Here is a 10,172-nt window from a genome sequence, read left to right on the forward strand (position 1 = left end):
ACTTATTATAAGCGTATTTGGGCTAGTTGTTTTTGTAAAGTGGCTTGTAAATGTTGATAGTTGCAGCCAGGTTGTGTTTTTTAGGGCTTGTTTCTAAAGTTATTTGGGCTGATGTTGTTTAAACCAGTGATTCTATAATATTTTAATGTCAAGGGCCCCCCCCCCCCCCCCCCCCCCTAAAAAAAAGGGTTTTAATAAAATAAATCATTAAAAAATAATATATAATATTTGTGTTGTTCCACTTTTTTTGTTGATAAAAAATAGCAGATCTACAGCCTTGTAGATCTGCTATTTTCAAGTAGCTAAATAGTGCTCATTTGTCTTGGTTTCTTCTTTTGGGGTTGTTTTCGTAGACATAAAACATTATAATAATAACACTGGGACCCTGGGGGATATAGCGCCCTCTAGCGGCAGTGACGTCAGCACTTCCGTGCTCTCTGGCAGTGGTTCTCATATTGTGAAAATAGCAGATATACTGCTATTTTCACAATATTTATCTGTGGAACTGAGTCAAAGTAAATGTAATGCCTCAACTCCTACAATTCCAACTGCTTTATCGGGGTGGGGGGTCCCCAGTTCAAATATGATTATTTTGGGGGGGTCCCTAGTTCAAATATGATTATTTTGGGGGGGTCCCCAGTTCAAATATGATTATTTTGGGGGGGTCCCTAGTTCAAATATGATTATTTTGGGGGGGTCCCTAGTTCAAATATGATTATTTGGGGGGGGTCCCTAGTTCAAATATGATTATTTTGGGGGGGTCCCCAGTTCAAATATGATTATTTTGGGGGGGTCCCTAGTTCAAATATGATTATTTGGGGGGGGTCCCTAGTTCAAATATGATTATTTTGGGGGGGTCCCCAGTTCAAATATGATTATTTTGCGGGGTCTCCAGTTCAAATATGATTATTTTGCGGGGTCCCCAGTTCAAATATGATTATTTTCGGGGGTCCCCAGTTCAAATATGATTATTTTGGGGGGTCCCCAGTTCAAATATGATTATTTTGCGGGTTCCCCAGTTCAAATATGATTATTTTGGGGGGTCCCCAGTTCAAATATGATTATTTGGGGGGGGTCGTGGCCTGAAAAGGTTGAGAAGCACTGCTCTATGGTGGGGAATTTAGCCTGAGGAAAAAAACTAAATAAATGCCTTCACTGAAAAGTCCCTCAAAGCCCGCAAAGCACTTTGAATGTTTATTATGCATTATAGTCTGGTGTTTGTTTGTTGTCTTGTCATGTCTTGTGTCTATTGTTGATGTACCTGTCTGTTTCTGTCATGTCTTATTAAAAAATCTATACACATTTATATACAGTATACAGAATAAAAATATTTTAAAAAAAAATGATTCATTAAAAAACAACTAAGAGAAATACTTCAAACGTAGTTCAATCGTAGTTAAATCAGATAAAATAAGCCATCCAACCAACAGCAACTCTGAGATTGTATTTTTAATATCTGGAATCTAGAGTTGCAAGACCAACCCTTTGACAGGCCATACATTCAATTCAATTCAATTCAATTCAATTTTATTAAAGTGTCAAATCAGAACAAGTTGTCTCAAGACACTTTACATGTAGAGAAGAGACCCGACAATCCCACCCTGAACAAGCAATTTTTGCGACAGTGTCAACAAAAAACTCCCTCTTAACTGGAAGAAACGTCAGGCAGACCCTAGGTTCTAGGGTGGGGGCCTTCTGCCTCGACCGTGTAGGGGGAAAGAGGAGAGAGAGAGAGAGAGAGAGAGAGAGAGAGAGAGAGAGAGAGAGAGGGAGAGACAGAGGAGAGACAGAGAGAGATACAGTGCAGGTAGTAACAGTAACAATAGTAGCACATATAATAGTGTAAGATAGTATATGATAGTATAATATAGTACAGCAATAATGTGTATGTAGTATATAATGGTATAATATAAGAATGTTAAGATAATATACAGTATATATAGTATAGTGGTATAGTGCAGTGTAGTAGAAATCCACGGTCGTGCTCCATGGAGAGGCCCGGTCCGCAGTCACAGTCTTGAGCCGCAGCTGGGGGTCCGTAGTGACAGTCCATGGACCTGCGATGTGGGAAATAAAAGAAACTTTTATACATCCAAACAGAAAAGGTTGATCTGATTGTATTAAAGGATGTTAAAATCACCAACCTGGCAGCTGTAAGGAAAGCACTTGTGTTATCTTCTTTCTATCTGCAAAGTTTCTGTTTCATAAAAACCCACCGTAGAGACATGATGTTATGAGATACTTTATGTCAATACATTCTGTGCAGGTGATTATTTTTGTGTTGGAGTTTGGAAGCGCTTGTTGTAAATAACTCAACGGTCCTTCATACCAAGTGTTTCTAAATGTCACTTAATACAGGAGGACACGCTGAGTTATTGAAAACGAGCGCTTTCAAACTCCAACATTTAGAAAAATAATCACCTGCAAGGAATTAATTGACAGAAAGCAGCTGATCTACCATGGATTTTTAGGACAAATAAAAATCTGCAGATAGAAAGAGGATGATTCAAGCTTCCCGTACAGCTGCCATATTGGTGAGTTTAACGTCGTTTAATACAAACAGACAGTACTTTTCTGTGTGGATGTATGGGCTGTCAACGGTTGGTACTGTATTGCAACTCTAGATTCCATTATTTTAAAAATAGGATCAAAGAGTTGCTTGTGGCTACTAAAGGTAGGGTAAGTGATATTTTTGGGTTAAAACAAAAAGTATTTTGTTAAAAGGTTAAAGCACTATATTGTGATAGTAATCATTGCTATAGAGTGTTTGTTCAGTAACAGGAGTCTCCCTGTCTCTCCAGCTCTTCAATAAACAGAAAATACATTTTCCGGTAGGTGTCCAAATCTCAGCCAATCAGAAGAAAGTACCCATTTTTAAGCTTCATTGTTATAGTGTTCCAGTTCCAATTTTGTCTGCTCATTTCTTAGTGTCATCACTTCCAATGTCACTTGTTTAATCTATATCCTGATTGAGTTCTCTGTCCTGATTGGATAAAATTGGAAATTAAACTGAAATGAAAATGCATTTTGTGTTTAATAAAGAGCTGGAGAGACAAGGAGACTCCTTTTACTGAACAGACACTGTATAGCAATGAGTTCTATCACAATATAGAGCTATTTAACACTTATTTTAACCAAAGAAAATCACTTACCCTACCTTTAAGTTAATGATAATAATAATACATTTTATTTGTAATGCACGCTTCATTCACAAAGAATCTCAGAGTGCCACATGGTAAAACACATCATCAATCATATAAGGTTAAAAAGCAGGGTTTAAAAACAGATGTGACTAAACAACAATTCAACAGGAAAAGGCCCTCAGAAACAGAAAGGTCTTCAGGCCTATTTTAAAGAGTCCAGGGTCGGTGTTCTCAGGTCAATAGGAAGGCTGTTTCACAGGCGAGCAGAAGGCCTGCTCCCCCATAGTAACTCTGTTTCAAAAGGATATATATTTATAGCCTACTGATACAAAATAAATAATAATTCAATCTATCTATCTATCTATCTATATCTATATGTGTATGGCAAGCCGTTTTAACATTTAATCGCTAGACTGGATGTGTATAGTAGATATCTATAATTCAGTTCTTCCTAGTCAAAACTAACGTTTCGGATATCCATAATGACATTCCTCCTAGGAGGAACTGTCATTTGAGATATCCGAAACGTCATTCTTCCTAGGAGGAATGACGTCACTTTTCCCATTCATGTGTATTGGGCTTTTAGTTTTGGATATCAGTAACTGCATTCTGGATATCTAAAACCAACATTCTGGATATATGCAATAGAATTCTTACTAGGAGGATCTACTCTTTCAGATATCTACAATGCAGTTCTTACTAGGACAAACTACCATTTTAGAAAAAATTAAAAAATCATTCCAGACCTCCGTAATTACCTTTAGTATATCCATTAATTCATTGTTACTAGGACAAATGGAATTATGGATATCCACAATTCATATTATTACTAGTAAAAATGTAATTTCAGATATCTGCAATTAGTACTATGACTAGGAACAATACAATTACAGATATACATAAATATGTTATGGATATCTGGTGAGAGGTAGATAAGACGCCATTTTAACATAAAAGGGTTGATTGACTATCTACAATTATATTTTAGATATCTCAAATAGCATTTAGATAGCATCCAGACCTCCATAATTACATTTTGTATATCCAAAATGTAATTAAATATAACCACAATTCATATTATGACTAATACTAATCGAATTATGGATATCCACAACTGCAATTGTGCTAGGAACAATACAGTTCAATATATCTGTATTTATATTATCGATATCCGTAATTGTAATTCTTCCTATCCATAATGCAGTTTTAGATATCTATAACTGCAATATGATCGCTTTCCTTCCACCTGCAGAGGGCGCTGTTTTCCTTTTTTTTTATGGGTTCCCAAGATCGAATACTCATTGATGCTTCAGTATAATCCTATATACGAGCAAATGACCACGCTGATTGTCAAATACATTTATTATGTTAATGTCGCCATTGTCTGAAATTAGTCCAATCCTCACCTTTGTTTAGGGTTACACATGTCCTCTCCATATCCAGATCACACTGCCATGTTGGTTAATTATATCAATGTCAGTTGTTGCCTAGGTCAGTGGTTCTCAACATTAGGTCCGGGGACCAACAAGGGCCATTAAGGGGCTCCCCAGCGAATTGATAATTAAACATGCCAAAATATCATAAATTAACACAATTAGACAATTTAGCCTAGATAAGGAAAAAGGCTGTTCTGATCATACACTGTAAAAATTGAGGCTTTGGATCAAAGTAAAAAAATTGCTTCAACTTGTTACAAGTAAATATTTTACTTTTTCTCAACTTGAAAATTACCCTTCTCCAAAGCAAATATATCCACTTACTTTAAATTAAATAAGTTATCACAACCAATGAATATTTTTTATTATAAATAAATCATTTTTTTTTTAATTAAAGCAATGTACTCTTTTTACATTAATTCGTTTTTTCACTTTAGTTGAAGCTTATATCTTAAGTTACCGTAAGTTAAGAAACTCCTTCCAACCAATGAACATTTTTTATTTGAACCAAACCATAAATTCTCTTTGAATTAACCTGTATTTTCACTTTTATTTAAGCTTATATTTTAAGTAACTACAAAGCAAAATTATGTATAAAACAGTGTTTTTTAAAGTATTTTTTTCACTTTAACAAAACCTAATGCGTTTTTGTCAACCTGTTACAAGTAAACTAATTACTTTACTCCAAGTTGAAAATGACACTTGAAATTACGAAGAGACACAAATTTATATTCAACATTTATTATGGCGTCTTCCTGAGAACAAATACCATGAATACAAAAATCAGAATTATTTTAACAAAGTGCCACGTGCATGTGCACGATATACATTCACTTCTGAGCCTGGAAAACCCCAAAAAATCTCAGATCCAATAAAACAAAGTGCCACGAGCATGTGCACGATACATTCACTTCCGAGTCTGGCAAACCCAACAAATCTCCAATAAAACAACACTTGCACACAAAGACAGAGAGACTGAGAGAAAGTGATGTAGAGGCAGAGAGACGGGGAGAGATGGAGAGAGGCAAAGAGATACAGAAATCTTTTGAGGCAAAAGTGCTTTGGTAAAATATTAGCCCTAAACATGGCAACAGTACATTTTCTAAGTGGCAAAGTCATACAGTGCTAGATTAAGACAATACAAAAATATTACACCAAAATCCACATGTCTGTAATTTAACATATAATATCTGCAGTGATAAGACACATTTCAAGGAAAACATTCACAATTGTCATGAGGTCCAGGCAAGGTATTTTACACCTTCACAAATTGCCTGCCAATAACATGACTGGCGGACCATTTTGAACAAATCTTTGCCATTTGCTAGCTGCCAATGAGTGTTACCTCTTCCTTAAAAATAGCAGAGCCTTAAGGCTATATTAGACTAACCCAGTCTGTCTCACAATCAGTCAGTCAGTAATCCTATCAGTCTGTAACAGTAAACAGTCATTAAACCAGTCTCAGAAAATATTGGGAAGAAAAAAAAGCTTGTAAACAGGGACTGAAACCAACAAATACTGTAGCTCCTGCAAGAAGTCATCAACAGCCACACCAGAGACAAGAGAATCATGCTCCAACTTAACACATTTGTTGTATGTACAGTATATAGCAACATACATTTGTTGTAACGTTTGAAGTTTTTCAGAAAACTTAGGTCAGGACTTAGGTCAGGATTTAGAATCGGCCTCAGGTCTAAATGGGTTAAATAAAACTGAGGCAAATTTACACAATTTCGCATTTCATGGACAGAAGCACTTGACTGACTCATCATCTGAAATATTCTCCTGCAATTCATTGCTTGAATCTTGAGAGGGAAACTCTAAGCAATGCCAGGCTTTAAATTAAATCATTTATAGAAGATGCCTTGTGGCTTCTGGACTTCTGAGTCCTGAAGGCTCCATAAATATTTGTCTTATATGGGCACCCTTGAAAAATACATGTAACAGTTTCAAAATTTAGCAGATGCTGTCCAATGTGACGCAAGTAGTCTTTCAAAGTTGTGCTTTGTTTGTATGCACACAAAAGGCATGTAAAAGTTGTCAGTTCAGCCTTTTCAGTGGCAAGTTGAGGGTGGCTCCTTGACAAATGACTCTTAAGGGCATTCCAGGTCTTAAACGAACAAGGGCAGGTTACATATGTGCATGGGTAGGCATGACAGTAGTATAGTAGGGTAAGGTTCTAATACCCATTTCTACCGCTAGGGTATGGTATGAAGCCCCTAGGGATACATACAGTATATGGTGCTCCTCGCAAGGGCTTTGTTCACGCCTAAGGTGTTTGAGCTATTGTTTTCTCCGCCCACAGCTGCAACCAGGCCTGGAACCCTAAAATAGCCTAGTCTCTAGAAGTAACCAAATGGACCCATGGGTCTTTAATCATGTATGCTCTCAAGAGTTAAATTATTGTCAAAAATCTGCATTACTTAATTACGGGGCCAGAGCTCTGCTCTGGACACGTATTGTTATTCGCATTATTCTGTCACTTCTGCCACTTTTCGCAGTTCTGGCTGAACCGTGCAGTCGGTTTTTACGAAACTCGGCCATATGGTAGATGGTCATGAAAAACGATCAAAAAATAATTCTCACAATCTTTCGTCCAAAGGTGGCGCTATAGCACTCAATTGAAAATGCCAACTTTGACCAGGTACAACTCATGCCCTGTTTGACCTACAGCCATGAAACTTGGATACACATATGCGTCTCCTCATGCTGAACAACTTTCACACTCTGACTTTTGACCTCTGACCTTTAGATCTCCCACCATTTTGAATTATATGAAAAACAGTCATTGGCTCCTAACTTCTGCATTTTTTCACTTATGGAAAATCCGTTGGAAATTTTTGTAGAAAGTGGTCCAAAGTTCAAGTGTGAAACGTTTCGTGCAGATTGCTCAAAAATCCCAGGAGGAGATAGATTTTAACTATTACAGTTTTATGAAAATTATTCATCTGTGCCTAAAACATACATGCAGACTCACATTTCTTTGAAACTTTGCAGAAATGTAGAGGGTCATTCCAAATATCACTGAAACCAATCTTACTCCAATTGGCCAAAAGGGGGCGCTATAGCAATTTTTTGAAAAGGCAGACTTTAAACAGGCGTAAGTCATGCCTCGTTTGGCCGAAAGTTGTGAAACTTGCTTACACATGTGCCTTGACTCATGAGGAACACACATATCGATTTGACCATTAAGCTCCGCCCTTAGATTTTCCGCAATTTTGAGCAGTTTGAAAAATACTTGTTTTTGCCAGTTCTGGCTTAACCGTGCATACGCTTTTTACGAAACTCGGCCATATGGTAGATGCTCATGAAAAACTACCAAGAAATAATTCTCACACTCATTCGTCAAAGGGTGGCGCTATAGCACTCAATTGAAAGTGCCAACTTTGAACAGGTACAACTCATGCCCTGTTTGACCTACAACCATGAAACTTCGATACACACATGCGTCTCTTCATGCCCGACAACTTTCGTGGTCTGACTTTTGACCTCTGACCTTTAGATCGCCCACCATTTTGAATTATATGAAAAACAGTCATTGGCTCCTAACTTCTGCATTTTTTCACTTATGGAAAATCCGTTGGAAATTTTTGTAGGCAGTGGTCCAAAGTTCATGTGTAAAATGTTTCGTGCAGATTGCTCAAAAATCCCAGGAGGAGATAGATTTTAACTATTACAGTTTTATGAAAATTATTCATCTGTGCCTAAAACATACATGCAGACTCACATTTCTTTGAAACTTGGCAGAAATGTACAGGGTCATTCCAAATATCACTGAAACCAATCTCACTCCAATTGGCCAAAAGGGGGCGCTATAGCAATTTTTTGAAAAGGCAGACTTTAAACAGGCATAAGTCATGCCTCGTTTGGCCGAAAGTCGTGAAACTTGCTTACACTTGTGCCTTGACTCATGAGGAACACATCTATCGCTTTGACCAGTAATCTCCGCCCTTAGATTGTCCGCAATTTTGAGCAGTTTGAAAAACACTTAAACCCAGGATTTTTCAGCTATTTGCGTGAAACTGTATCATCTGTGTGATCTCCTTTTTCACAGTTACTTGTCTGTTGGGCCAATGGCGTCTCCCTTAAATGAATGACTCACAATCTCAAGGTCGCCAGTTCAAGCCTCACTTGATGCAGACTTAATTTAAGTTGAATTGCAAACAACATGACTGTATCAATGAATACATGTGCAAATGGTAAAGATAACCTGAAATGCTTATTTGAGAGTACGTTTTTTCAACGTATGACATACTTCATTCTGAAAATAGCTGATCTACAATCTCACAACTTTTCATGGTTTGTGAGCTTGTAGATCGGCTACTTTCACTAGTTTTGGTTCTGAGGAGATGTACAATTTCTTCATTGGTAAATGGTTTGTGAACGAGTGATCTTAGTGTTAGTGAAACAGGGGCTTGGTTCATGAAAGAAGGCAAGAGTTTATGATCTTCAACAGACAATATCAGCCTGGACAAAGCTATAGCACTATAGGTAGTGTTGCAGCCTATTAGTCTGAAGTTTGAGAGTTCGAATCCTGTTAATGGCAGTAGGTTGAGATGTCCAATCAAACCATTATGTTTCCATCTCTCTCTCTCATCAATCTATTGTTTCCATGTCACTCTCTCTCTCTTCAATCTATTCCGTTTCCATGTCTCTCTCTCTCTCTATTCACTGGCCCCGTATTATCGCTGCTTGCAGCTATATTTAAAGAATTGTTATTTTGATCAATGTTTGCCTATTATCACTCCTATTGGTACCAACTCTCCATCATTTACATTATTGTAGCTAAGTACCCCCTCACTGATTTACATGGTGTTTCTAAAGGGTTAGGGTTTAGGGTTAGGGCCTGCATACAATAAATGTATTGTTCATTAATATTATATATTACGGTTGACCGAGTATCTGCCATTATGGCATTAACCACTTCAGGCCCTTATACATTCAGAACATCTGAAAAATAGCTTATCTACAAGGTTTAGTGGTTAGGGGATCGTAAAATAGTGGTCCACTGGTAGTGGGTAACGGGGGATGGTAACATATGGTGATTTGGGGGATCTATCTATCTATCTGTCTATCTATCTGTCTATCTATCTATCTATCGGACTGTCTATCGGACTGTCTATCTGTCTATCGGACTGTCTATCGGACTGTCTATCTGTCTATCGGACTGTCTATCGGACTGTCTATCGGACTGTCTATCTGTCTATCGGACTGTCTATCTGTCTATCGGACTGTCTATCGGACTGTCTATCTGTCTATCGGACTGTCTATCTGTCTATCGGACTGTCTATCGGACTGTCTATCTGTCTATCGGACTGTCTATCGGACTGTCTATCTGTCTATCGGACTGTCTATCTGTCTATCGGACTGTCTATCGGACTGTCTATCTGTCTATCGGACTGTCTATCGGACTGTCCTTGACAGACAGACAGACAGACAGACAGATCCCCAAAATCACCATATGTTACCATCCCCCGTTACCCACTACCCACTGTCTTTGGAAAAAGACAGAGACCCAGAGATAGAGACAGAGGGAATTAGAATGATAAATGGGTCTTATTGCTAAACCAAGGATGAATTAAATAATGAAACA

Source organism: Gymnoscopelus microlampas, assembly GCF_963454915.1.
Source record: "Gymnoscopelus microlampas genome assembly, chromosome: 16".
NCBI classification, from domain to species: Eukaryota; Metazoa; Chordata; class Actinopteri; order Myctophiformes; family Myctophidae; genus Gymnoscopelus; species Gymnoscopelus microlampas.